Source organism: Homarus americanus, unplaced genomic scaffold (genome assembly GCF_018991925.1).
Source record: "Homarus americanus isolate GMGI-L3 unplaced genomic scaffold, GMGI_Hamer_2.0 scaffold1024, whole genome shotgun sequence".
NCBI classification, from domain to species: domain Eukaryota; kingdom Metazoa; phylum Arthropoda; class Malacostraca; order Decapoda; family Nephropidae; genus Homarus; species Homarus americanus.
In genome coordinates this window covers 10,977,727-11,005,570 of record NW_024715228.1, presented here as the reverse complement: position 1 = coordinate 11,005,570, position 27,844 = coordinate 10,977,727, and the positions used below count along the sequence as shown (strand labels likewise).

The window sequence follows — 27,844 nt, the reverse complement described above, 5'->3', positions numbered from 1 at the left end:
AATTACTATTTTTTTTTTCCGGGATTAGCCCACTAGGGCACAGGTCAATGACCCACATCAGGGCCTGGGAGAGAAATAATAGTAATAATGAAAATTAATAAAAAATAATAAATATAATAATAATAATAATAATAATAATTATAAAGAACCATAAATAGGTAAAAAAAAATAATAACAAGATTAATAGTGAGAAACAATATATGTATGTTGTGTTGTCAAAGTAAGAGAAACAATTGAGACCCTGCAATTGTGTGTAAATGAGGCAGAAAGTCAGATTACCAACCTGGGACTTGGTCACAATGTTTGTGATGCCATATGGCACCAGTGTCTACCATTAGACTATACATTATGCTGTGAGTGTGTGTGTGAATGATGTGAGTGTGTGTGTGTGTGTGTGTGAATGATGTGAGTGTGTGAATGATGTGTGTGAATGATGTGAGTGTGTGTGTGTATGATGTGAGTGAGTGTGTGTGTGTGTGTGAATGATGTGAGTGTGTGTGGACAGTGTGTGTGTGAATGTGATGTGTGAATGATGTGGGTGTGTGTGTGAATGATGTGAGTGTGTGTGTGAATGATGATGTGTGTGTGTGTGTGAGCCATGATGTGTGTGTGTGTATGAATGATGTAGTGTGTGTGAATGATGTAGTGTGTGAGCGTGAGTGTGTGTGTGAATGATGTGAGTGTGTGTGAATGATGTGAGGTGTGTGTGTGTGTGAATGATGTGGGTGTGTGTGATGATGTGGTGTGTGTGTGAATGATGTGAGTATGCATGTGTATGTGTGTGGCATGTGGATGATGTGAGTGTATGCATGTGTATGATGTGAGTGTGTGTGTGAATGAGTGAGTGTGTGTGTGTGAATGATGTGAGTGTGTGTGTGTGTGATGATGTGTGTGTGAATGATGTGAGTGTGTGTGTGTGTGAATGATGTAGTGTGTGTGTGTGTGTGTGTAGATGATGTGAGTGTGTGTGTGTGTGTGAATGATGTGTGTGTGTGAATGATGTGTGTGTGTGTGAATGATGTGTGTGCATGTGTATGATGTGAGTGTGTGTGTGTGTGTGTGAATGATGTGTGTGCATGTGTATGATGTGAGTGTGTGTGTGTGAATGATGTGTGTGCATGTGTATGATGTGAGTGTGTGTGTGAATGATGTGAGTGTGTGTGAATGATGTGAGTGTATGTGAATGATGTAATAATAATAATTAACGGCTTATTGAAAGAGCATGGCAGCCGCAAGGCTGAAAATATACAATTGCATAATTGGGGAATGGGTCTCTTGATTTACAAATGATGTACAAGTTACATACAGTAAGTGATACAAATATGATATATAATAATTAAGTGTTGATAATTTTTACAATGGTTGGGACTGGTCTGTTCTTGTAGCAATCAGTTCGTGCTCGTATGGGCTGGATGCGGTTGGGCAGGTGTGTGGCCACGTGGCCAGGACAGTAGCTTGGGGCAATGCAGGTGTGCTTCATCCTTCAGGTTAGGTCAGGTGAAGCCTTAAGGTCAGGTCAGATTAGGTCAGATCCAGCCACAATCAGTATTGCTGTGTTTTTGTGCTTTTCCTTCGAGTTGAAATTGCCACTTTTGTATATCACTTCTGGGTTGATCGTCAATCTTTGCACTGTACTGTTGATGTGAAGTTGTTGATAAATCCAGATGGGAAGGAGACGGGGGAGGGGAGGGCCCAACAGACCGAGCTGGCAGCTGTCTCCATGATCAAGAGATCACGGCCGCGTTAGTGGGCAGCGCCGACTACACACGTCCTTACCCTGTGAAGGCTGAGGGTGTGTGTGTGAATAGCGAGGTATTCCTGTACAATAGCCAATGGCTATTCGACCGTATAACAGTCAAATATAACCAGTGGTTACTCCGCCAGACAGTGGTCAAATATCCCCTGCCAAATTTTATATTGCTAAGTGAATGAACATTAGCGAAGGATGTCTGTATAGCAAATTTGTTCTGAATAGACGGGTACTACTGAAACCTGAGGGGCGGTTGGGTTTATTAAAGTTCAATATAGAGCGGTAATACTGTACTATAAATATGATAGATCCTTTCTTGGGGATCTGATTGATAACTGCTCTTCCATCATTACACTTTCTTCATTACATCAAAAGTAAATTATGAAAACACCACCTTTTCTTCTTTCCTATTTTGTATTCCTTTTCTCATGTAGCTATACACACACTTTACAGAACCATTCTCTAACTTGCTCCTTATTTGTTTTGGCCCCCTCCTTTACCTCATTTACTTCTCACCATATTATCTTGGTCATTTCTTTATAAATTTCATACACATCTTGTCAGCAAAAACAACCACATCAAACTTTTTTGAACCTTTACCAACAAGACTCATTCATCCATTTCATTAAACACAAATTTAAAAGTTGTTTCATTATTGCTCTTACTCAAGACTCCTCATTGACTTCTAGCTCCAACAAATTGTATGTGTAAATTTACAGAGGAATGATAACTGCTCTGTTGATCTGACCCCATAATGACACTACTTCCTGATGCATAATGTAGTTTTATCTAAAAAAAAAATTATCTGTCCAAAGAGCTTATGATGATGCTTCAAGACAGGGTGTATTCCAGTACTCTACCTACATGTATTTTTTCATATTGGATTAAGAGGAAACTGAATTTTCTGTCATTTCTTGTAACAGATATAGCTTTACCATTTTTGGTTAATGGTGAGTGCCACCATTCAGCTAATTAAAATAGATTTATCACTGGTCTTATATTTCTAGATGGATTTCAGAAGCCAAAGAGGCCTTAAAAGTAAACAATAATGAAAATGAAGGAAAGTATCTCTCTCATTTGGATGGTGCTGCCCCATAATTGTAAGAATGCTGTTGCACTAAATAATATTCATATGTTGTACTGTGTATTGCTTCTAATAGAACTTTGTTTTATTCAACAGACTTATTGGATTGGCACCGTTTGGGTATAGATGTAGACACTGCAGTACTGAAATATGACAGGAGTGAAGGGAAGGCAAGTATTAGATATTAATTTCTTTTTCAAGATTTGCCTTCCTGCTATAAAGCTGAGAATGGCTGTAATAATTAGAGCTATGATGACAAAATCCAGTGCGAAGGCTGGCCTAGTTTATGGTGATCTTGGGTGACTAGGCAGCACAAGCTTGCTCTAAGGGTTAGCACAGGATTATTGTTTCCCGTCACCCCTGGGAAGGTCTGAGAGAAGGGACAGTAATGCTCCAGGCGGGCAACCTTCGAGAGGAGGGGCAGAACACCAGAAATCCTTAGGTACCCTGACTGAGGGCAAGTCTAGGACATGTGTTAAGGTCTAACAGTTGGAGACAATCTCTCGGTCTTGGTTGGAAGGATCTTGTGTCCAGCTTAGTTGAGTGTGATGAGCAAGGTGACTTTGGTCATAACTCAATTCAGACTAGTCTGTGCTGCTGGGTCCCTAGGTCAATCCAGAACTAGGTTGTGGTGCCATATGTGCATTGATTATGAGAGCTGAGCGGTTAGTTTTTTATGTACATAATATGTTTGTTGTTGAAAATAGTACAGTAAAGTGTTTATTTTCATTACAGCTGGTGGAAGGAAGATTACAACTGTGTAGCTCAAGATCTCTCAATAATACAGCAGGTGGAAGGAAGATTACAACTGTGTAGCTCAGGATTTCTTCATTAATACAGCTGGTGGAAGGAAGATTACAACTGTGTAGCTCAAGATCTCTCAATAATACAGCAGGTGGAAGGAAGATTACAACTGTGTAGCTCAGGATTTCTTCATTAATACTGACAAGCTGCTGTTTCATGTTACTTATGGTTAGTATTTATTGTCCTTGTAATAATGAGATGCATGGGAAGTTTTACTGTTTTTTGTTCAACGGGTTTACTTACATTACACTTCAATACATAACCAGTATCGTAGTCTTGTCATTTTTTAAAAAAAAATTTGGGTGGGGGGGGGGCTCGCCTAATTAAGAATGATTATCAGAAATGTTAGTGACTCTCTAACTCGGCGGTTATATCAGATGCGCAGATTAGCAGTGGCCAGGTAAGTGATTTTTCATGACCATGTTCCCGTACTTGCCCAGGGGCAAGCTAATATTTTGAAAGGTAAATACCAAGGGAATTTGTATCAGGTGCTGTGTGATTCACCTCCCAGGACATGTTTAACCTGATTACTGTTGTAGAGTGATTCGCTGATCAACCAACCTCCCAGCGCACAGCAAACATGTATAGTGGTCTCGCGATTAACGAACACAATTGGTTCCACAGATTTGTTTGTTAACTGAATCTATTATTTCAATGGGATATTGGGTGATTGGTTCCAACTCACAGAAAAAGTACATACAAAGTAAAGCCAAAACATGCATAAAGTCAGAAACACTCCTAAGAATCCCCTAAATTGCCCTTAAATCACTATTTATATATACAGTGGTCCCTCGGTTAACGAGTGCCTCGGTTAACGAGATTTCGGTTAACGAGCTGCCTCCCATAAGATTCTTAAATTCGGTTAACGAGTTTCTTATGAGCCGCCCTCAACATGTTTTCGCTTGCACTGACCGGTCCACCAGCTGTAATATTAGTCCGCCGATACATAAATCGGCTCTAGGGCTTAAATTCCTTACTATTTTAGTATATATCAAGAAGTTTATACTATTCAATAATTTTAAAAGTTTAATATTCAATTTTTTTTAGTCATTTTAACAATTATTGAACATAATTGAAGGTAAAGTGACTAGTTTAATGCGCGGCATCCAGCCTCTTAACACAGCAAACAGGCGTTAGTCTCTCTGTTTTCACTGGAGGTAACATCTTGCTTGAGACTCTCTTCAACTAAACGGTTTTTTTCTGTTTCCAAGCAAATTATTGGTCATTTTGAAATATATTTTACATATTGACAATATATAGCGCAGTGCAGTGTTATTTTAAAGAAAATATTCTTTATTTACAACAAGTTTAACTTTGAAAAGCACGTGTTGACATTGTTTGAATCCAGCATGGGGCCTAAGAGATCAAGAAAAGCTATTTCAATGCAAACCAAGCAGGAAATCATAAAAAAAACATGAACAAGGCATTAGAACAAATGCGCTATGCAAAGAATATGGCATGTCGATATCAACTGTGTCGACAATTCTTGCACAGAAAGACAAATTTAAAGAAGTGAAAGTGAGAGAGAAATCTACCAGAGTGTTTAAAAGTAGATCCCAAATCGCAGAAACTGAGAGGTTACTTATCATCTGGATTAGGGAAAAACAGATGAAAGGTGATTCAGTTTCTACTGAATTCATTTGTGAAAGAGCCAGGGAGATTTACGAACATTTAAAGGCAGATCAACCTGGTTCTTCAGGCACAGAATTTGAAGATTTTCGGGCCAGCAAAGGCTGGTTCGAAAAATTTAAGAAAAGAAGTGACATTTTCAGTGTTGTTAGGCATGGTGAAGCTGCTAGTGCTGATAAAGAAGGAGCGGCAAAGTTTTTAGATGAATTTAAAAAACTGATGGCAGAAGAAAATCATCTTCCACAGCAAGTGTTCAATGTGGACGAAACTGGGCTGTTCTGGAAAAAGATGCCCAAAAGAACATTCATCACCAGAGATGAAGCCTCTTTACCTGGGCATAAACCCATGAAAGACCGTCTCACTCTATTGCTTGGTGCCAATGTTTCAGGGGATTTCTGACTGAAGCCTATGCTTGTCTACCACTCTGAAAACCCCAGGGTGTTCAAGCAACAGAAAGTGGTAAGAACAAAGCTTGGAGTTTATTAAAAGTCCAGCCGTAAGGCATGGGTGACAAGATAGCTCTTTAATGAATGGGCTGTTGATGTGTTTGGCCCTTCTGTCAAGAGCTACCTAACCACCAATAAACTCCCTTTAAAGGCTCTTCTCCTCATGGATAATGCTCCTGGTCATGACTCTGACCTTGCCAGAAATTTGGAGTATCAATTTGACTTTGTGAAAGTGTTTTTTTTTTGCCTCCAAACACTACATCAATCATACAGCCAATGGACCAGAATGTAATCAGCAACTTCAAGAAGTTGTACATGAAGAAAATGTTTAGGAGGTGTCATCAGGCAACTTCCAATGATCCTGAACTAACACTGAAACATTTCTGGAAGACACGATTCAACATCCTGGAGGCTGTAAAATTGATTGTGTCATCATGGCAAGAAGTCTCCACCAGATCCCTCAATTCTTCATGGAAAACACTGTGGCCATCAGTAGTCCATGATTTTGAGGGATTTGAGGAAGAAACAGAGTTGGACCAGGAGATTGTGTCCATTGGTCAGTCATTGGGCTTTGAAGTGGAGGAGGAGGATGTGGAAGAGCTTGTGATGTCTCATGAGGAGGAACTTACTCCTGATGACTTGAAGCAACTGGATGAGATGTTACAGGTAGAAGCTGACAGTGGTGAGGAGGAAATTGAAAGTGATGACCATATGTCAGCTAAACAGTTGAAAGATGTGATTTACTACTGGGAGAAGTTCAGGGAACTGGCTTCAAAGTACCCAGAAGTGGAAAAAACTGAACTTACCTTGTGTCATGTTGAGGACTCAGTGGTCTCCTTCTTTAAACATAAGTTAATGGTGAGGAGGACAGATGCCCCACAGACCACAATTGACACTTTCTTCAGTAAAAGGCAGAGGGAACAAGATGCTATCCCTCAGCTTTCCACTTCAAGGAGGAGAGAGGATGTTCCTGCTGGAGAATCTGTCAGTCCAAAGGTTCCTGACATTTTCTTGGAAGGTGACTCACCTTCCAAGAAGCAGTAAAATGCTTCTCCTCCACTTCCTTCTCTTCTCTTCTCCCTTCTCCTCCTCCACCTCCCACTTCAAATGCACATCATCATCATCCAGGAGCCTTCTACATACACAACTCAAAGTAAGTGAACTTTTCTCCCATTTTTGTTGAATTTAGGCAATTTTTGGTGAGCTGGAACCAATTACCCAAAAACCCATTGAAACAATGGTTTCGGTTAACGAGCAACCTGCTGGAACGGATTGTGCTCGTTAACCGAGGGACCACTGTTTGTACATACATATACACAAGAACTCTTAAATCACTACTGTAATGTGATACAGGTGGTTAATTTTTATCTCGTCAAAATATATGACGTTTATATTCAAATTATTCGCTGTCTTGCAAGGATTCTAGCAATGCAAATTATATTCTCCTAACTTTAGTCTGTTTGACAGTTGGGCTGAAGGTCTAGTGAAGTATTTATTTGTTTGTTTATGTCCTTTAGGTTGAGTGTTTGTTTTTTGCTTATAAAATGTCACAGAAGTGACCGGGGAGAATATAATTTACATTGCTGGAATTCTTATAAGATAATGATTAATTTGAATATAAACAAGCTCTAGTTTGCACTAGACAAAAATCTTAGTAATCATTTAGTACAGTGGTCCCTCGGATAACGAGCACAATTCGTTCCAGAAGGTTGCTCGTTAACCGAAAAATTCGTTTACCGAAACCATTGTTTCAATGGGTTTTGGGGTAATTGGTTCCAGCTCACCGAAAATTACATACAAACTAAAATAAATGCAGTAAAGTACAATTATTTTGAGATGTGCATGTGAAAGCCTCCTGCTTGATGATGATGATGGGAATTAGAATGAGGGTGGAGGAGAAGGGAGAAGAGAAGGCATTGGGGTGGAAGAGAAGTCACCCCATGCCGCCATTTCACCCATAAAATTTTAGTTCACTTGGTGTAATTCAAGATTATTTTCTTTAAATCAACACTGCACTGCATTATATATTGTCAATATGTAAAATAAACTTCAGAATGACCAATAATTGTACTGTAAAAACTTAAAAATAGTTTGTTCAAGAGAGTCTGAAGCAAGATGCTTCCTCCTCTTAGCAGGGACGCACACTGACCCATTTTGGGTGTGTTGAGTGGCTGTTTGGCGTGCTAAAAACTAGTTCCCTGTACTTCAATTATTGAATACTATAACTTTCTTGATATTTACTCAAATGGAAACGAATTTAAGCCCTAAAACCGATTGCTGTATTGGCTGTACTGCTGGTGAGCAGGCAAAAACATGCTGGGAAAAATTCGTAAGGAATTCGTTAACCGAAGTGAAGAATCTTATGGAAGGTAATTCATTAACCGAGGGATCACTGTAGGTACATTATTTTGAGTACAAGTACAGTACAGCTTTGCCCTTGGGACAGTGTGTGCATGTAAATGAGTAAAAATAAATTAATTAAGTTACATATATTGAGCCAAAAATATTAGTTGAAAAACTTTGTAGACAGATCTTGGATGGCTAAATTTTAGAATGACCTATAATTTCAATATAAAAAATGCAAAATTATTCAAGAGACCAACTTTATTGATATTTACTCCACTGGTAACGAATGTAAACGTAGAACCGTTTACTGTATTGGTGGACTAGCGATCGGCTGATGCGCACAACAAAGCATTTTTCTCCTAAGGCTTTTTGTTAATCAAAGTTTTTTTTTTTGTTAATGGAACTGAAAACCCTTATGGGAGCTATTTCGTTAACTGAACCTTTCGTTAATCGAGGACCACTGTATACTCATTTTCCCCGAGCATCATTTTAATTTTTGTGGATTAATAGATAGTATGTAGAAGAATGTGGAAACCAAATATGAGTCTACAGTGGTCCCTCGGTTAACGAGCACAATAATATCTGACCAGTATGGGAAGGATCATCATGTCTCGTCAGGGGGTCGTGGAGTGGTGGTCCAGCAGGCATCACTTTTGGGGGGGGGGCCACGGACGTATATGCGATCGGGCGTTGTTCGGTCGGACGTTAACCGATGCATGACTGTACTCTTATTTTGAGGTGTGTATGTAGAAGGCTCCTGGATGATGATGATGGGAATTAGAATGGGGGTGGAGGAGAAGGGAGAGGAGAAGGCATTGGGGTGGAAGAGAAGTCACCCCATGGTGCCATTTCACCCATAAAATTTTAGTTCTCTTGGTGTAATTCGAGATTATTTTCTTTAAATCAACACTGCACTCCTTTATATATTGTCAATATGTAAAATAAATTTCAAAATGACCAATAATTTGCTTGCAAACAAAAAAAAGCATTTAGTTGAAGTCTCAAGCAAGATATGTTACCTCCACTGAAAAGATACACAGACTGGCGCCTGTTTGCTGTGTTGGCAGGCTGGATGGCGCGCATAAAACTAGTTTCCTTGCCTTCAATTATGTTCAATAATTGTTAAAATGATTAAAAAATTTAATATGAAACTTTTAAAATTATTGAATAGTATAAACTTCTTGATATTTACTAAAATGGTAAGGAATATAAGCCCTAAAACCGATTACTGTATTGGCGACTAATACTACAGTTGGTGGACCGCCAAATGCAAGCGAAAACATATTGAGGTCGGCTCGTAAGAAACTCGTTAATCGAGGGATTGCTCGTTAACCGAAGTTAAGAATCTTATGGAAGGTAACTCAAAATTCACTTGCCCTGGACAAGTAAATGTTCCACAAAATCTGCACAGCCCGGTTTATGTTTACAGTACCTGTATAGTGATTGTATAGGTTTATAATTGTATTTGATAGTGACAATAGCATATCAAATTGGATATATGTTGCAATGAACCAATAGTTATGCACCTTTCCCTGCACTGCAAGGAGGTTGTATTATTGCATCAGATTTTTTTATTTTATTTAATATTTTATTTTGTTCACTGGGAACAGCCCACCCGGGCACAGATCACTGACCCACAACAGGGTCTAGGTGGCAAAAAAATAAGAGTAAAGAGAAATTAAAAATAGAAAAGAAAAAAGATTATATTAATCTACACTACACCACAAAGATGCTGTAAAACCAGCTTTTTGAAGTGAGACAGATTGTATGAGTATGGAAACACAGAAGAAGGCAGAACAGAAGGCTTCCTTATGCTCATCAATGATGCCCTAAGAGAAGCCCCTGCTCGCTGGAAATATGTCGACGACTCCACCATTGGGATCAGCGTCAACAATTCCGCTCCCAACTATACCGCCCTTCAGGATTTATTGAACAGTCTCCAAAACTGGGCCACCAACAACCATGTCACCATCAACCATACCAAGACAATGGTTATGCACATCAACCTCTCCTCCGACATTGTCCCACCTCCTTCCATTACCCTAGGTCCGAACACACTCCAGGTTGTAGATTCCACGAAGCTCCTCGGCGTCACCATAGACAACAAACTAAATTGGAAACCACACGTCAGTGAAGTTGTCAAATCCTCCAGTTTCCGTCTCCACCTCCTCCGCCGACTCAAGTCCCTCGGAGTTCCCGCACACGAGCTCCTCAGTGTATACACAACATTCATACTTCCCAAGCTCACCTATGCCTCCCCCACCTGGTCTTCCTCCCTAAATGCCACACAACGTAAACACCTAGAAAAAGTGCAAAAGAGGGCATGCAAGATTATTCTCTCCCCTTCCTACTCCACATATCAAGAAGCGCTCAACACACTGACCCTTTCGACTCTCACTGACCATCACCACGGCCTCATCTGCAAATTTGGTAAGAAGCTTCTACACCATCCCCGACACCGGCCCCTACTACCACCTGAGATCCCCTGTCCGAGAATTGCTGTTCGACACCACAACCGCATCCAGCCCATACGTGCACGAACTGATCGCTATAAGAACAGCCCAGTCCCAACCATTGTAAAAATTATCAATAACATGTAATAAATCAGTGTATTCACTCCCAGTAAACACTGCTCCCTACACTGTCACTATGTTGAAATGAACTGTATTTTGAGCTGATCCCCATCTAAGTTACTATATGTCTTATTTGTGTCACTTATGTCACTTGTATATTATCTGTAATTCGTAACCCATTCCCCAAATATGTAACTGTATATTTTCAGCCTTCTGGCTGCCAAGCTCTTTCAATAAACCGTTAATTATTATTATTATTATTATTATTAACATTCCACAGTTTGGCTGTGTGTGGAAAGAAGGATGTACTATAACGGGTTATTCTAGTGTGACCGACATCCACACAGAAACAGTGGGCACCGAGGGCAAGACGAGTGTTACGAACCCACGGCCTTACTGGCGGTACACAGGATGCCAAATCCACCGAATTTGCCTGTTAAAGTACCTGTAAAAGAGAGAGTGAAGCAACATTGTGGTGAAGAGAGATTATCAAGTAAAGGAGGAGAGTTAATAGGATGAAATGCCTTTGATTCCACCCAATCTAACGGTTGGACAGAAGAAGACACCCCAGATATGAGAGCAGTACTCCAAGTTAGGAGAAATGAATCCCTTGAAGCAACTGCTCAGTAGTGAAGCAGCTACAGCATCTATACAGCATTCCTAGCTTTCGGGAGGCAGCTTTAACAGTGTTGTGGATGTGTGGCTTCCATGACATATTAGAGGAAATGGGGAGGCCTAGCATATCTACTTTAGAATTTGGCAGAATGATTGCATCTTGAAATGTGATTGGTGGGAGATCATCTAATTTGGAAAGTGTAATTGGCAAACACTGTTTTATTACTATTGAATATTACCAAGTTCTACCTCTCAATTCGGAGATACTGCACAGATCCGCATTAATAGATGTAATGATATCAGCTCTAGAAACAGATCTAGTTTGAGAATTAGGGGGAAGGGAAAAATATGAAGAAGAGTGAAGAGTAGAATCATCAGTGTAAGAATGGATAAAATTAGTCGTAGTGTGAAGTAAATCACTGATAAAAAGAAGGGAGAGAGTAGGTGAAAGAACATAACCCTGTGGGACACCACTATTGGTAGAGAAAGAGCCAGAGATCAATCCCTTGACAACAACTGCCATGGACCGGTTCTCGAGGAAGCTAGAAATTAGAGAACAAAGTGAGGGAGAGAAACCATAAGAGGGAAGTTTAGAAAGTAAGACTTGTGCCGTACCCTGTCAAAGGCTTGGAAGATGTCGAGGGCCACGACGAAAGTTTCCCCATAATCCCTAGGAGAGGATGACCAAAGATGGGTGCAGTAGGAGAGCAGATCACCAGTAGATTTCACCTGGCGAAAGCTATACTGGCGATCTGACGAAAGAGAAAGGCGTTCTAGGTGACGGAGAAAATGGGATTTTAAGATAATTTCGAAAATCTGAGAGGAGGATGAAGTTAGGGCAATGGAGCGATAGAGGGATTGAAATTGTCGTCCTTCTTTGGGATGGGCTGAACCAAGGCATGCTTCCAAGAAGAAGGAAAAGTTTGGGCTTTGAGGCAGAGACAAAAAAGGCGAGCATGCACAGGGGCCAGAACTTCAGCACACTCCCTCAACACAGGGGGGTATTCAGTTTGGCCCATGCGCCTTACTCACATCCAACATGGATAACACACCAGCAACCCTATGAGTGGATATTATAGGAAAGTGCATTGGTTCAGTAGGAGCAATTGAGTTGGAATTGTCTAAGGTGGAGTTAGAGGAGAATAAGGTGCCAAAGAGATAAGCTTGATCAGGGGGAGAGTTGGCTATAGAGTAATCAAGTCGGAAAAGAGTGTGTGCCGAGGTTATTACAGATGTTTTTGATTAAGGACCAGAAGGATTTACTGGAAGAAGAGTTAGTTGGGTCAGCTGTCTTTCTTTTTATAAAATTCCGCTTGGCCCTACGAAGAATAGCCTTACAACGATTCCTAGAAGTAATGAAAGAGGAGATAGTTTCATAACTTAATATGCACTATCTCTCTGCCTACATGCAAGAGAACAGGAGTGTTCAAACAATGATTGTAAAGTGAAAGTTTTGGTAGAAAATGGGATAAATCCACTCATTCCTCCCTGTATAACCCCAGCAATCCTGTCAGCACATACTGAGGCGTCCCGAGTGGAAAAGCAACATTCATCCCAAGGAAAGTCGCTGAAGAATTCTCACAAGGATTGCCAGCTTGCTCTTCGATGGTGCCATAGGGTGGTTGGGGGAGGTTGTTGTTCCCAGTTTGATTTAATAGAAATAAGGTTGTGATCAGAAGACCCTAAGGGGGCAGAAATTGAGTATGAATAGTGTGAGGGGTTAGAGGTAAAACAAAGATCAAGAATGTTAGCAAGTTGATCGTGTCGATCAGGAACGCGTGTAGGGTGTTTCATTATTTGTTCCAGATCATTAAGTAGGGAAAAAGAGAGTGCCTCAGCTCCACCTGGGTCATCCCTTGCAGAGCCAAGCCGCTCTCTATGATGTACATTGAAATTCCCTAGGTAGAGGATCTTGATTTTGGGGTGTGGATAGCAATGACTCATGGCAAGAAGTGAGATAGTCAAAGAGTTCAAAATAATTAGTAGAGTTGGTAGAACAGTATAGGAAACAAAGAAAAATAGTCACAGTTGGTAGAGATTTTGAGCCAGATGACATCATAAAGGGAAGATTCAAGATCCATGAGTCGAGCTATGGGTGTACGTGTGTTGCAGTAGGCACATACACCTCCCTTAAAACAGAAAGAGGTATAAAGGTTGTAGTTGGAGATTTGAAAAGGTTTGGGTGAAGCTGCTTTGGTCAGTTGAAGTTCAGATAGTAGTAAGAGGTCAGGGGGAAGCGGTTAATAGATGGTGCTCCACAGAAGAAATATTGGATTTCAGGCCAGGAATGTTGGAAAAATAGTATGAAAAAAGCCGATCCTCCAGCAACTGCAGTGGCGTCAGTTGAGGCCCCAGTAGTTTGATGATGATCAGGTCCACAATCTTCCCGACCAGTGGGACCCATCTGAGAAGGCCCGTCTTCAATATTATTGTCAACTGATATAGCAGAATAAAAGACTGTGATATCTCCGTTAGCTGGAGCAATTGGTGCAGAACACTTCCGGGAATGAGAGATTTCCAGGTAACGAGACGACTCTCTCAAAGCCTGGAAAAAATCCCTCATCCCTGGAATCTTCCGCGAAACAAATTTTTATTTATTTTTTTAATTCCAGAAATTGCCCATTACATCATTTCTTGAACCCAGAAAAATATCCCTCAAAACCTGTCAAAGATAATTATTATAACGCAAGTACACCGCATTTGATATAACATTCTCAAAGACAATTATTACAACTTAAGTACACAGCATTTGATATAACATTCCTTAACATTATGAACTAAGCCCATTAATACAACTACAGTGGGAAATTAAGCACATTTCCTCACATAACTCATATATTTCGGGTCTTGGGGAGGAGTAGGGGTATTCCTTGTACGACTTCTAAGGGTGTTCTGCCCTCCTACTGTAGTAGGGGAGCCTGCTTCTTACTGACATAAGCACATAACAGCGTCTTCGCCATGTCAACAAACACGCCCAGCACCCTACACACACACACACACACACACACACACACACACACACTCACTCTCTCTCTCTCTCCAGTAATTTCAGAATCTTAAATATCTCCTGGTTCTTCTTATTGGCGGTAACAGTTGGGATGAGTTTCGTGGTTGTACAATGAAACTTGAGGACCCACAATATAGAGAGCATGGAATGTCGCTATTGCTTGGTTTCATCTTAACTGATGGAATGCATTGCCATGGTTGTTTTTTATTTCAGCCAATCAAACCCAAGTATACAAATTTAAACATAATACATATCTCTTGTCAGCTGTTGACTGTGAGATGGCTATACTTTTTGCCATTGTTACATGTAAAGAAACTATAAAAGCTGTGGAAAAATCATTTCAATCCCTTAATGTGACTTAGAAATAGACAACATATAAAACTAAAGAAAAAAAAAATAATGAAGTGTATTCTGTGAATGTATGTGTGGAGGCAGTAGGCAGTTTGTCAATAGCGCATCTGGCGACTTGATGGTTAGGCCTATTTCGGTTTAAACACGTAAGTTTACTTTTGCTTCTTTGCCACTGATTATCGGGTCAAATTAAATTGAGTTAAATTTAAACTTAGCTTAAAATAACTAATTTCTCTTATGAGACCTGGGCCTGCGTCACCAGCCCAGTTGCGCGCAGGCTCCCCCACGTCACGTCATGAGGCTCCCCCACGTCACGTCATGAGGGGGGGGGCAGCCCCATGACTTTTCTTTGACTGTATTGTATATATGTATTTTATGATGTGCTATGTATCATTTTTTTTGCACATACACAAGCAAGATTAACAAAGGATTATACACATGTTAAATCTACCGCTGACAACGAAGTGGATTTTGTGAACATATCCACTTTGTTGCTATCCTAAACTCCTTTGATGACAGTCAGTTCACAGTCGGCATATTCTTGGACATCTCTAAAGCCTTCGATACTGTCGACCATACCATCCTCATTTCAAAGCTTGAACATTTCGGCGTTAGGGGCCTGTCCCACAATTGGTTTACCTCATATCTGTCCAACAGGATGCAGTGTGTCTGCTGTAATAATCATCAATCTGACTCCTCGCCACTTTTGTATGGCGTCCCTCAAGGTTCTATTCTCGGTCCTGTACTGTTTTTGTTGTACATAAATGATATAGTTCATGCCAGCACACTTGTAAAATACAACTTATTTGCAGACGATAGTAATCTCTATGCCAGCAACTCAGATCTCCATTCCTTGATGAGAGCTATGAACACTGAATTGACAAAAGTTAGAACCTGGATAATACGTAATAAACTGACCTTAAACCTTTAATAAACCCACTACTCGATCTTTCACAGAAGGAAAAACATACCCCTAGATGTGGACCCCCTGTACCTTAGTAATGCAGTCCTCAAATGCGAGCAAAATACTAAATTCCTCGGAATTATTGTTGATGAGAAACTTAACTGGAGAAACTACATAAAAGCCATTCACAGTAAAGTCGATAAACAGTGCGATATCATGTATCACACTCGACAGTCACTCACTCTTACAACAATGAAAGAAATCTACTATACTCTTGGTTACCAACACCTGATACACTGTCACACACTAAATCTTCACTGCTGACAGTTGTGCGGACAATGACCTACTTGAAAAAACTGATAACACAAACGAACAATTTGCTAAATTGAAAATATGTTTCAGGGATATTAACACCTACTGCTGTGCCCTATTTGTTTACAAATCTTTTAATCACTTGCTTGATAACAATTATTTCCAGTTCTGGAATAATCAGAGATACAACTTTGGCACCCAGAGCTACTAAGACCCATGCACTCAGTCCCTGACTTCCATAAAATATCATGGTGTGAAGGTATAGAACAACTTACCCCCACCCATCCCAGCAAAGACTACTCTCCCTTCCTTTAAATCATCTCTTAAAAAATATCTATTGTCTAAGACTAAGTATTAATATTTTTTGTAATACCTACCTTTTATACCTGCTTTTATTGTACCTGAAATTATCATGTAGATAGATAGAAATTACCATTGCAATAAATATATTTGCCAACTAGACATAATCCTGACAGCTCTGTCCTCTTGTTCAACCTTAATACAACCCATGTTGTACTTCCTTACCATATTTATGTTTTTCAATTCCACTGTAAATTATGTATATGTCTACTTATAATATAAATGTTAAAAAATAAAAAATAGCGAAGTGATAACTGTGGTAAAATTCTGATATGTTCTTATTACCACCATGCTATATGTACTATTCCAGTTGATACCAAATGTTACATAATACTTCCTTGAGATAAATGTACAGCGCCAAATTTAAAAACAAAAATGCGTTTAATGTTTTTTGAAGTTCAAACAACCATAACTTCGTTGTTTTTTATGCTAAAGGGTTCATTCTTTTTATCGTGCAGCTCAATCCCTTTCCTAGTGAACTGTGAAAACTGGAAGTTAGTACTGTGAATAGTTATTATTTTATCGCATGTTGAATGAGAATAACTACCGTATTTTTCGGCTTAAAAGATGCACTTTTTATGAACAAAATATACCTCGAAAATTACCGTGCGTCTTCCAGGATGCTAGTCGATGAGTTGTAGCAAAGGTTTTTGAAATCAGCCCCTTACAAAGACTGTTACCTCATTATAGTACTTAACAATTACAAGTATTCTCTATACAGTACTATAAAACTATTGATTTAACTAATATTGTTGATATATTGCCCAAAAAAAAATAAACCCTTGCTGTGTGGTTTGTTTACTAATGGCAGTGGTGCGGCAGCGCCATCTATTGAGGAATTGCTAAAGGTTGTCTGTTGGTCTCAAATGCAGGAATGTCTGTTTCTTTATATGTAAGCTCTCATATTTGGACACCTATTTACAGTAGGCTCTCATATTTGGATACCCATTTAGACTGTAAAAACCCCACAAAATTAAAATCTTCCAAATTTAAATACACCTTCGTCATCCAAGTAAAAACACACACACAACATTGGCTGTCCTTATGTTTTCAACTTTATTACCACTGGTGGGTAGATATTTTTTTTAATTCAGAAACATTAATTAAAATATATATGAACAGTAAATAAGTGTTGCTTTCACATTCTTATGTAGAGTGATGATATGTTTACACATGTGTGCACTTACATACATGATCTCACTTTTTTTTACCCTTAATTGTTAGCTACTTCCATTGTTTCATTTATTAACATTAAATAACATTACTTAAAACAACCATACTAATTTTACTACAGCTACAACCAGGGTCTTATTTTCTTCAGTTTTATATGCAGAACCAATCAGTCACTGGTTTTGTAAACAACAAAAACAATGACGTGTTTTAATATTCTTCGTATTATTAATGAATTGTATTGTTCAATTTGCACACATAAACAGTAATTCAATCAAAAAGAAATTCAAAAACATTAATTAAAACATATATGAACAGTAAATAAGTGTTGCTTTCATATTATGTAGAGTAATGATATGTTTACACGTGCACACTTACATACAGGATCTCTTTTTTTTTACCCTTAATTGTTAGCTACTTCCATTGTTCCATTTATTAACATTAAATAACATTACAGTCAGTTCTGCTGTAACGCGATAGTTGTGTTCTTGTAAAACATCGTGTTATAGAAATTCGCGTAGTAGAAAAGGGCTTATGGACAAAATAGGGTTAGGCGCAGATTACTCCAAATCGAAAAAAAATTTCGTAGTTAGCTTAACACAAAGGATAGCACAGTCTAAATAAATGTTACATTCATATCTAATAATGAAATCATACAGTAAATGTTACATTTTACCTTGAAAAAATATGAATATGACTTGATGGGGGAGAAGGTTGATGTTGAGGAGTCATGAAACATCAAGCTTTTCTTCAAGTGTTATAGCCTTTCTTTTACGATCACCACCGGAAATGCGATCACCAGAACGCTTCCCGGAGATATTCTTCTTTTCCATAGTCACAAAATTGGAGAAACAGTAATCAGAATTCACTGAGGACGCTTAAAAACTTCACACGTGTTTCAAACTGAAAGTGTGGAGTAAACAGAGCACGTGGGTCTAAAACGCTATGTATTTTGTTTTTCTCTCTTATTTAAAATTTTACAATTTACATATACTGTACAGGTATACTGTATACATAAATATTACATAAATTATTTCTGCACTTGTTCACAAACAAAACACATAAATCAATTGAACATGTGATGTCGAACGTGAACTGTAAACACTGCATAACCCCGCGCCAAGCCACAACAACCGTTCGAGTGGAATCGGGTTAGAGCAAATGCGTTCGCGTTTTACAATATTGTTCCTCTATTCATCAATCGCGTTAGAGCCAATTCGCGTTGTCAAAACACGCGTTATAGCAGAACTCACTGTACTTAAAACAACCATATGAATTTTTCTACATTAATTTGAATACAGCTACAATGGAGGACTTATTTTCTTTAGTTTTATAATTATGTAGAACCAATCAGTCACTGGTTTTGCAAAAAACGAGTTGTTTTTTTACTTTTATTTTGTTTTTAAATAAAGATTTTTTGTTTACAGGTAGTTCTGCTATAACGCGATAATTGTGTTCTTGTAAAATATCGTGTTATAGAAAATCGCGTAATAGAAATAACAGGGCTTATGGAGAAAATAGGGTTAGGTGCAGATTACTCCAAATCGAAAAAAAATTTCGTAGTTAGCCTAACACAAAGGATAGCACAGTCTAAATAAATGTTACATTCATATCTAATAATGAAATCATACAGTAAATGTTACACTTTACCTTGAAAAAATATGAATTTAACTTGATGGGGGAGAAGGTTAATGTTGAGGTTGAGGAGTCATGCAGACAGGATTTGACAATTGTCATCGTCATCATCAGTATCATCATCATCAGGTGCAGTTTTGGTTGCATGGGAGGGAAGAAAAAAACGTCTAATTCCAGAAGTGGATGGCTGTGGTTCAGTGTCTTCAGTCTGCTTCTTGGGGGTTGACTTAAAAAAGACGTCTAATGTTTGCACTAAAGGCAACCACATCATCAGGATTTTCAGCTTTTTTCTTTAGGTCCTCATATATTGACAAGGCTTTCTCTTTAATGGTGAGGAAGCTGGTCCCAGATCGCTTTTTCGTTTGATCTTCTATCCAAACACTTAGAAGCCATTCCATCTCCTCAAGTTCCTTTGGCCGTGATCTTACACTTTTGCTAGCTCTCTTGGTTTTTCCAGCAACACAGCTTGCTTTAATCTTTGCTGCATTGGCTCTAATGGTGCGCAAAGTAGACTCCTTTATTCCCGTTGCACGCACAATATCACATGTTCTTTCCTTATTTTCAAAACGCTTGACAACATCAAGCTTGCCTTCAAGTGTTATAGCCTTTCTTTTACGATCACCACCAGAAATGCGATCACCAGAATGCTTCCCGGAGATATTCTTCTTTTCCATAGTCACAAAATTGGGGAAACAGTAAATCAGAAAGCACTGAGGACGCTTAAAAATTTCTCACGTCTAGCAAAGTGAACGTGTGGAGTAAAGAGAGCGCAGGTCTAAAACGCTACGTATTTTGTTTTTCTCTCTTAGTTAAAATTTTACATTTTACATATACTGTACAGGTATACTGTATACATAAATATTACATAAATTATTTCTGCAATTGTTCACAAACAAAACACATAAATCAATTGAACATGTGATGTCAAACGTGAACTGTAAACACTGCATAACCCCGCGCCAAGCCACAGCACTGTACATACTGTACAGTACACTTTAAACGCTACGTATTTAGTTTTTCTTTTATTTAAATTTTTACAATTTACATATATATATATACCTGTATAAGTAAATTGTAATTTACATATTATTCATATTATGCTAGAGCGCCCACAAAACATGAGAAACGTTTGAGTCCCCCAGTAGAGATGTCCGTTCTCTATCCACTCCAGGATGTCCGTTTTCTTTTTGTGTACTCGCTCAGGGACTCAAGTATTTCTGTATATGACACAGGATGATAAGGAATTTGAATTTATTTGTTTATTTATTTATATATAATATACTGTAATATATTAAATATACTGCAAGTATTTTCTTTAATTTATATACGTGTTTCGCGAAAAAGGGAGGCTACATTTATGGTGATCGTTAAGGACCAAACTCCGAATCCATGACGTGACTTCTGTTCATTATTTATATCCTAAATTTACCACTGTAGGTAGTTTCAAGAATTAATGCAGTCATTTACTGAATATTCTTTGCAAAAAAATAAATTTTAAATGAATTATTTATAGGAGATAAATATATTGATCAGTAAATATACAGATATGCATTACTGACCACCTCCGAACACAAGGACGGCTAAAAATAGCCACAGGCGGTCACAGTCAAGGTCACTTTCCCTTTCTTGTCACTGGCAAATGGGGGTGGGGGGTGGATGATAATAGCAGCTGTGTTTATTACGGTATGTTAGACTGGTTTATAATACATTTTTATTATTTTAATATACCGGTAATCTTCATTTTAATCCAGCTTCCCAAACGTAAGTTTCAGTATAAAATAATTAGTGGTACTGTAGGACCTTGTGAGTGGTTTACTGTATACATAAATATTACATAAATTATTTCTGCAATTCTTCACAAACAAAACACATAAATCAATTGAATATGTGATGTCGAACGTGAACTGTAAACACTGTGTGTGATGTAAAGAGAGCGCGGGTGTAAAACGCTATGTAATTTGATTTTCTCTTATGTAAAATTTTACAATTTACTTATAATATATAGGTATACTGTATACATAAATATTACATACATTATTTCTGCAATTGTTCACAAACAAAACACATAACTCAATTGAACATGTGATGTCGAACGTGAACTGAAGCCACAACAACCGTTCGAGTGGAATCGCGTTAGAGCAAACGAGTTCGCGTTAACAAATATTGTTCCGAATTCATAAATCGCGTTCGATCAAATTCGCGTTATCAAAACACGCGTTATAGCAGAACTCACTGTATATAGACGTTGATATACATGTTTACATTTGCTTACCTTCTACTGTTGGAAAATATTTCCCGTCGTTGTCATACCGACAAAAACAAGAGAAAGAATGTAAACACTACAGCCCCTAAGACATGGAGGTGACCAGGTGTATAAAATGAGTGCTGTATTAAAGACTTCACCTTCTTGTATAGATTTTTTTTTAAATTGATGAAAATGACAACTGATAAGCAGTTCTAAGTGATGATATTCAAAGAGGTGTGTGTACTTGTGCCAAAAGGGCTGTATATCAAGCAACAGTTACACTGGTGTAGGTATTAGGCAGCTAATGTACCAAACAAGGAGGTACTACCGTCTGGGAAGATATTGGAAGTATAATGTATTGTCTAATGGTAGACCCTGCTGCTATGTGACCAAGTCCCAGGTTGATGATCTGACATTCTGCAGGGTCTCAATGGTTTCTCTTTGACTATACAACATACATACAGGTACAGTAGTACCCCGCTTAACGCGGTCAATTGAACCCACAGGGTACCGCGTTAAGTGAAAACCGCGTTAAGTGAACAACAGAACATATGGGATTAATTCCAATAGAGACTGGCCCGACCCCCAAACTCCACTTTTTGACGACACACAACTATGTTGTAGTAAAAATTTTATCTTAACTTTATGATGGTATGCACACACAATTAATAATTAAGAGAAATATCAATAATATTAGGTTTTTTAACACTTGCATTAGTAGAAAAGATGGCTGGGCACACGGGGATGGAGACAATATCATTTATATCAATGCTTAACTGACCCTCGCATAGGTCTAATCAATCTACAGTGGGGTATGCTATAACGAATGGATTCTACTATGAATATTCCTATAACGAACGGTTTTACCTATAAAATTGAGAATGCTATAACGAACGCAACTCCTACAACTAACTTTTTTACTAATTTGTTGTTTTTTATTCCAAGTATTAATGACATTTTTTATTTCTGGGGCTTAGATGCATATTTATGCACTTTTTTACAATTTTATATATTTTTCAGTGTTAAGTGGTTGTATTTGGGGGCCTGGAACGGATTAATCCTATAACGAAAAAGGTTCTAGAACCAATTAGATTCGTTATAGCATACCCCACTGTATGTGCCAATTTTGGTAACAAGTGGTCCCATTGTGTCGGAGGAGTTTCGTGACAGACAGACGATCACAGACAGATAAGCTGAACTTCCCAGATCCCTACATCCTACTGTAGTATACACGCGGGCGACATTTTTACCCCCAGTTTCGATACCAAACCGATAAGGGTGATGTGTAGCTTATCATGATTTCACAGTCTCAAAGCAATACTATTTATTAAATACAATTTAAAAAATAATCTATTTAGGCTCACCTTAACTTTTGCAGTCTTGGAGAAATTTTTAACAGAATTTCCAAACTGGGTCCACAGTGAGATCCTTGGACTTGGCTATTCTTGTTTGTGTATCAGTTGCTGAACGATGACGCCTAAGCCATTTGTGTACGTAGTCGTCTGGTTTCTAGGTAGGGAGCGGAGGACCGTGAAGTTTAATAAACACGAGATTGCTCACACGGTTGATTAACAGCCTAGACCTCGTTTGCGTCACGATAAGGTTCATGCTGCTAAAGCCCCGTTCTCATTCAGAAGAGCTGCATGGGAATACCTTTGAACATCCAATTAAAGGCTTCAGGTCTGGGGGAATATGTCGCCCACCGTTGTCTAGATACTCCCTGTCTACTGTGATTGTTTTTGAAAATGGCAATCTAAAACGTTTACAAAGGGACTATTTCATTTTCTCCAAATCCTGGATTTATCTCAGCTGGCCAATTATCGACTTCTATGATACCCAGCTCAGAAATTATGTTTGGAAAGGAGTCAGAAGTTGCTGGGAGGGACTTTGTTGATTCATGGGAAGTAGTTGATGTGAATACTGAGTGATACTGGTTAAAAACTGACCATGATTGATTGAAACAATCTTGGTGTTATCTGTCAGTGTCACTGATGCAAACTTCATTTCCTTAATGGCATTTTCTGTTTCAAAGACTTTTTTACCCTTGCATTCCTTTATTGCTTCTAAAAATCGTATGCTGCTACGAATTAACTTGTCTGCATAAACTATAGTAGTATCCCTTTTCTGTAAGGACTCCGAAAGAAGAGATAATTCAAATAATGCATCGCACATAAGTGCCAGATCAAGGAGAAACTGTTTTGATGAAATGTGTTTATGAAGCCCCCTGAGGGTACACTGGTTAACTTTTGATCGATTTTTTTCACTGTCACTGCCAACATGCTCAAAATGATAACACAGAGATGCATAGTCATTCCAAACTGCTGAAGGAGCTTGAAACCCATCAAGTTCCTAACACTATTCCAATTTTTTTTATCTGTTCATCAAGCATTGCTGCGCACTGTTGAATTTCTCTCTGGTTCTTAGGAGATTGACTGTATGAAGAGTACAGTTTATCCATAAATGAACGAAAATTATTAACTCCATGTACTTCAGAAATTGTATCTGCTACTGACAATTCCAAGCGATGATTTAAGCAATGCCATTCTATAATATTAGGGTACTTCTGCAACAGTCGTTGAGCCACACCAGAGTTTTCCCCAACATTACACTGGCACCATCATGTTTAATCATTTAAGATCATATTTCATTTGGAAGTCATCAAGTATCTGGTGTGTTAATTGAGGGAGTCTTGCCTTTAGTTCAGGGAATTGCATCTTATTTGGCAGAAAATACATTGTATTCTCTTATACTGTAGTTGTAAAAGTGTCCTTTGTGTAAATAATTCTGTGTATAGTACATGTTGGCAATATAACTGCAATGTCTTATATTCAACAGGACCAGAGGACTGACTGTGTGAAAATAGGTGCATAGACTAAGGTACTGAAAATAAACAAGTGTGAATAGAAGGTAAGTGTTTATGATTTTAACTTTTGTTTCAAACTTTTGTCTTCTTCCTAATGAACTGAGAATGACTTATTGGTTAAACTTAATAAAGAGCTATGATGACAAAATCCAGTGCGAAGGCTGGCCTAGTTTATGGTGATCTTGGGTGACTAGGCAGCACAAGCTTGCTCTAAGGGTTAGCACAGGATTATTGTTTCCCGTCACCCCTGGGAAGGTCTGAGAGAAGGGACAGTAATGCTCCAGGCGGGCAACCTTCGAGAGGAGGGGCAGAACACCAGAAATCCTTAGGTACCCTGACTGAGGGCAAGTCTAGGACATGTGTTAAGGTCTAACAGTTGGAGACAATCTCTCGGTCTTGGTTGGAAGGATCTTGTGTCCAGCTTAGTTGAGTGTGATGAGCAAGGTGACTTTGGTCATAACTCAATTCAGACTAGTCTGTGCTGCTGGGTCCCTAGGTCAATCCAGAACTAGGTTGTGGTGCCATATGTGCATTGATTATGAGAGCTGAGCGGTTAGTTTTGAATTACTGAATAATTTAAATTTGTACTGGTTATTACTGGATTTGTAAATCTTTTCTTTCATATTCTTTCCAGTTCATGGGAAATAGAATTAAATTTCCTTTGGTGTTTCTGCACTGAAGCAGCAGCTGCTGGAATGGGAGGTGATTTTGCTACAACTTAAGGTTGGTTTACCGGTAGTGTCAATTAATATAATGCAGGTAGTGGTAGTTAATCTTTTTAGGTTTCTTCACCCATTCAGTTCTCAGATTATTTTCTCATACCCCTTGTCAAAAAACAATGACTTAAGACATGTTTTAGAATTAGATTATTAGCAATCCTTTATTTTTACAGCAAAACCACAAATACAGCTCCTCCCCGACTTAAATTACGACGGGGCTAGGGACCCAAATCCATGTCGTAAGTCGAAATTTAAATTGAGTGTCTCTTTTTCTTCTCAGCTCCACAAAACTCTCACTTTTAAGCTTGCCAGCCAGTTTAAAGTGAATTACAAACAAATATTTTGTCGGTGCACAGTGCAATCACTGACGTTGGGACTCGAAAATACGTAATTTGAAAAAATTTTGGTACAACTGAGGCGGGTCGTAAGTCGGGGAGGAGCTGTAAATGAACCTAAGTGGCAAGTTTCGCACTTCCAAAGAGTATAATTCCTGAAGTTTCATTTGGTGCCTGGGAACCTGAAGAATGCCTGAAATTTGGGTGTGTGCCTGGATAAAGTTATTGAAGATGATTGTTAAGCACTGATGAAACTTTTTTTTCAAAATTAGGCTACAAAGTACAGAAAAATACCGATAGATTTACAATTGTTTTCATTAACTCTTTGCTGCGAGTCCCTCACTTACCATTTAATTCTGGCTACGGTCAGACAGTTTTATGCAGCTTGAGGTACACTCCTGGAGCCAGAGGGTTGATTAATATCACTAGGCTCTTTGGTTTATGCCATTACTGTATTTGCTGCTGGCAGTACTCTAACCCTGAGTTAAATCAAGAAAAAAAATCAACATTTCCAAAATTAATAAAAAAAAATGGCGGGAAAATTGGCGGACGTTCTGGAATGTCACCCGGGGCCTAAGGGTTAAGGTTCTTTGTTCATCTGTACAGGACCATTAAAATTTTTTTTTTTAATTCATACCATTATTAATGCCTAAACAGCTTAATACTTGCTTGGAAAAATTTTGAAAAATGGCCTAAAAACCTGGAAAATACCTGAAATTTTATTTATCTTCTGTCCACCCTGTTATAGAAAAGTTGTCCCTCGGTTAACGAAATTTCGGTTAATGAATTACCTTCCATGAGAATCCTCAATTCGGTTAACGAAAAAAAATCGTTTAACGAAATCCTTACGAAAATCACGTTTTGTTTTGAACATCAGCTGATAAGCTGAGGAGGTACTCAGCCAATTCAGTGATCTCTTCTATGTTTACATTCATTTCTATTGGAGTAAATATCAAGAAAATTGTGCTCTTTTAATATTTGTGCATACGGGACCACTTATACCCTACCTCCACCTGACATGGAGCCAGGTCCGGTCAGACACCCCCACCCTCCCTTCCCAAACCATCTTTATTCAAGACATTTTCAGAAAATTCTCTCGGTTTTCAACCTCAGAAAATTTGTTCCTAAAGCCGGAAGTTTTTGGAAAATTACGGCTTTTGTGATGATTTTTTGAGCAAATTTCAATTCCTGCTATTGGAGATTTCCGGGATTCCGAGTACGGGTATATTATTGTACAGTGATCCCTCGGTTAACGAACGCCTCGGTTAATGAGATTTCGGTTAACGAATTACCTTCCATAAGAATCTTCAATTTGGTTAATGAAATTTTTACGAAATCGTGTTAACATGTTTTCGCTTGCTTACCAGCTGGAATATTAGTCTGCCAATACAGTAATCGGTTCTAGGGCTTAAATTCATTCCCATTTGAGTAAATATCAAGAAGGTTGTACTATTCAATAATTTTCCAAGTTTTATATTAAAATTTGTAGTAATTTTAACACTTATTTAACATAATTGCAGTACAGGGGCCTGATACTCAAAAACATTTATGGGACTGTATGTCTTTGTGTACCCCGTAACTGGACTTACAGTCTCAGATCGGGATACTCAAAACAAATATTTGACATCGAACTCCGTAAGTGAGCCCATAATCTAGCACATAACTTACACCACCTCCTGAGGTTCTGTAACACACTCAATCCAGATGTAGTAGTCGTTAATTCCCGATTGTATAAAAAATAATAATAATATATGTTGTAATAATGCTTGTTAGACTTGTTTTATTATAGAATAATGAAGAAAATGTTTTGTACATTAACATACTGAAATATAATATTTCAGTCTTTTTCGTACATTTTTTTTACGATAATAAGAGGCTTGATTGTTTGTATTTGTTGCAGTTTGGAAGAGACGCATCTTTTGTCTTCTTACAAATTATAAAGTATTTTTTTACCCCAACAGAAGGTTTGTATTGTTCACACTTAGGGTAAAATTATTTTTTATGACTGAAAAAACTTGCAGATAGACCTTATGCCTAGACTTCGCCTTGTTTTTCTAATATTCAACCAATAGCCTTAGCCTATTTTCTTATGTATATGGCTTATGATAACATGAACAGCTCTAAGTTTCCATAGGCTAGCCAAAATTAAATGATTTTAGGCGTAAAATATGGATTGCAATTAACTTGATTAAGCTACGGGCATATAAAACTGCTTTTTCAGTCCAAGGCAAATAAATGTTTAAATGTGGGGCCTACTTAATTTAGTTAGAACATGAGGAATATTTAAATAAGAAATTATACCAATAGGTTAGGTTTGGTTATGTTATGTTAGAGAATGTGTACATGGTTTTTTGGCGAGTGTCAGGCCGTCAGTGAGACACTTTGTCTAGCAGCTACCTTAGGCCTAGTTCCAGACTTTCCATGAACAGTATCATCGGGTAGAGTATTAATTTAAGAAAATTTACGGTTAATGCGATATATTTTCAGGTTTTAAATTGTTGTTTTTTGTATGAACTTGAAGACAATTCAGACAAAATGATCCAAACATTGAAAGGAAAACACCATGTTCTAGGCTAAATGAGTAATTTAAGAGAAGTGATTTGTCATTTAGGTTAGGCAAGGCTATGCTATCATTATCCAATTTATTTGAATTTGCTCAGAATAAGGCTATCTTATTATAGCAGTGTGTCTTGTCA

General features: G+C 38.3%; 1 long non-coding RNA gene across 1 annotated transcript; it reads left to right on the top strand.

Moving 5' to 3' along the window:
• Positions 1-3,569: 3,569 nt before the first annotated feature.
• LOC121856898 lies at positions 3,570-26,001 on the top strand. The gene is made up of 3 exons (XR_006087073.1): positions 3,570-3,806; positions 24,067-24,138; positions 24,729-26,001. It is a non-coding gene; the product is annotated as an uncharacterized LOC121856898 (long non-coding RNA).
• The last annotated feature ends 1,843 nt before the right edge of the window (positions 26,002-27,844 follow it).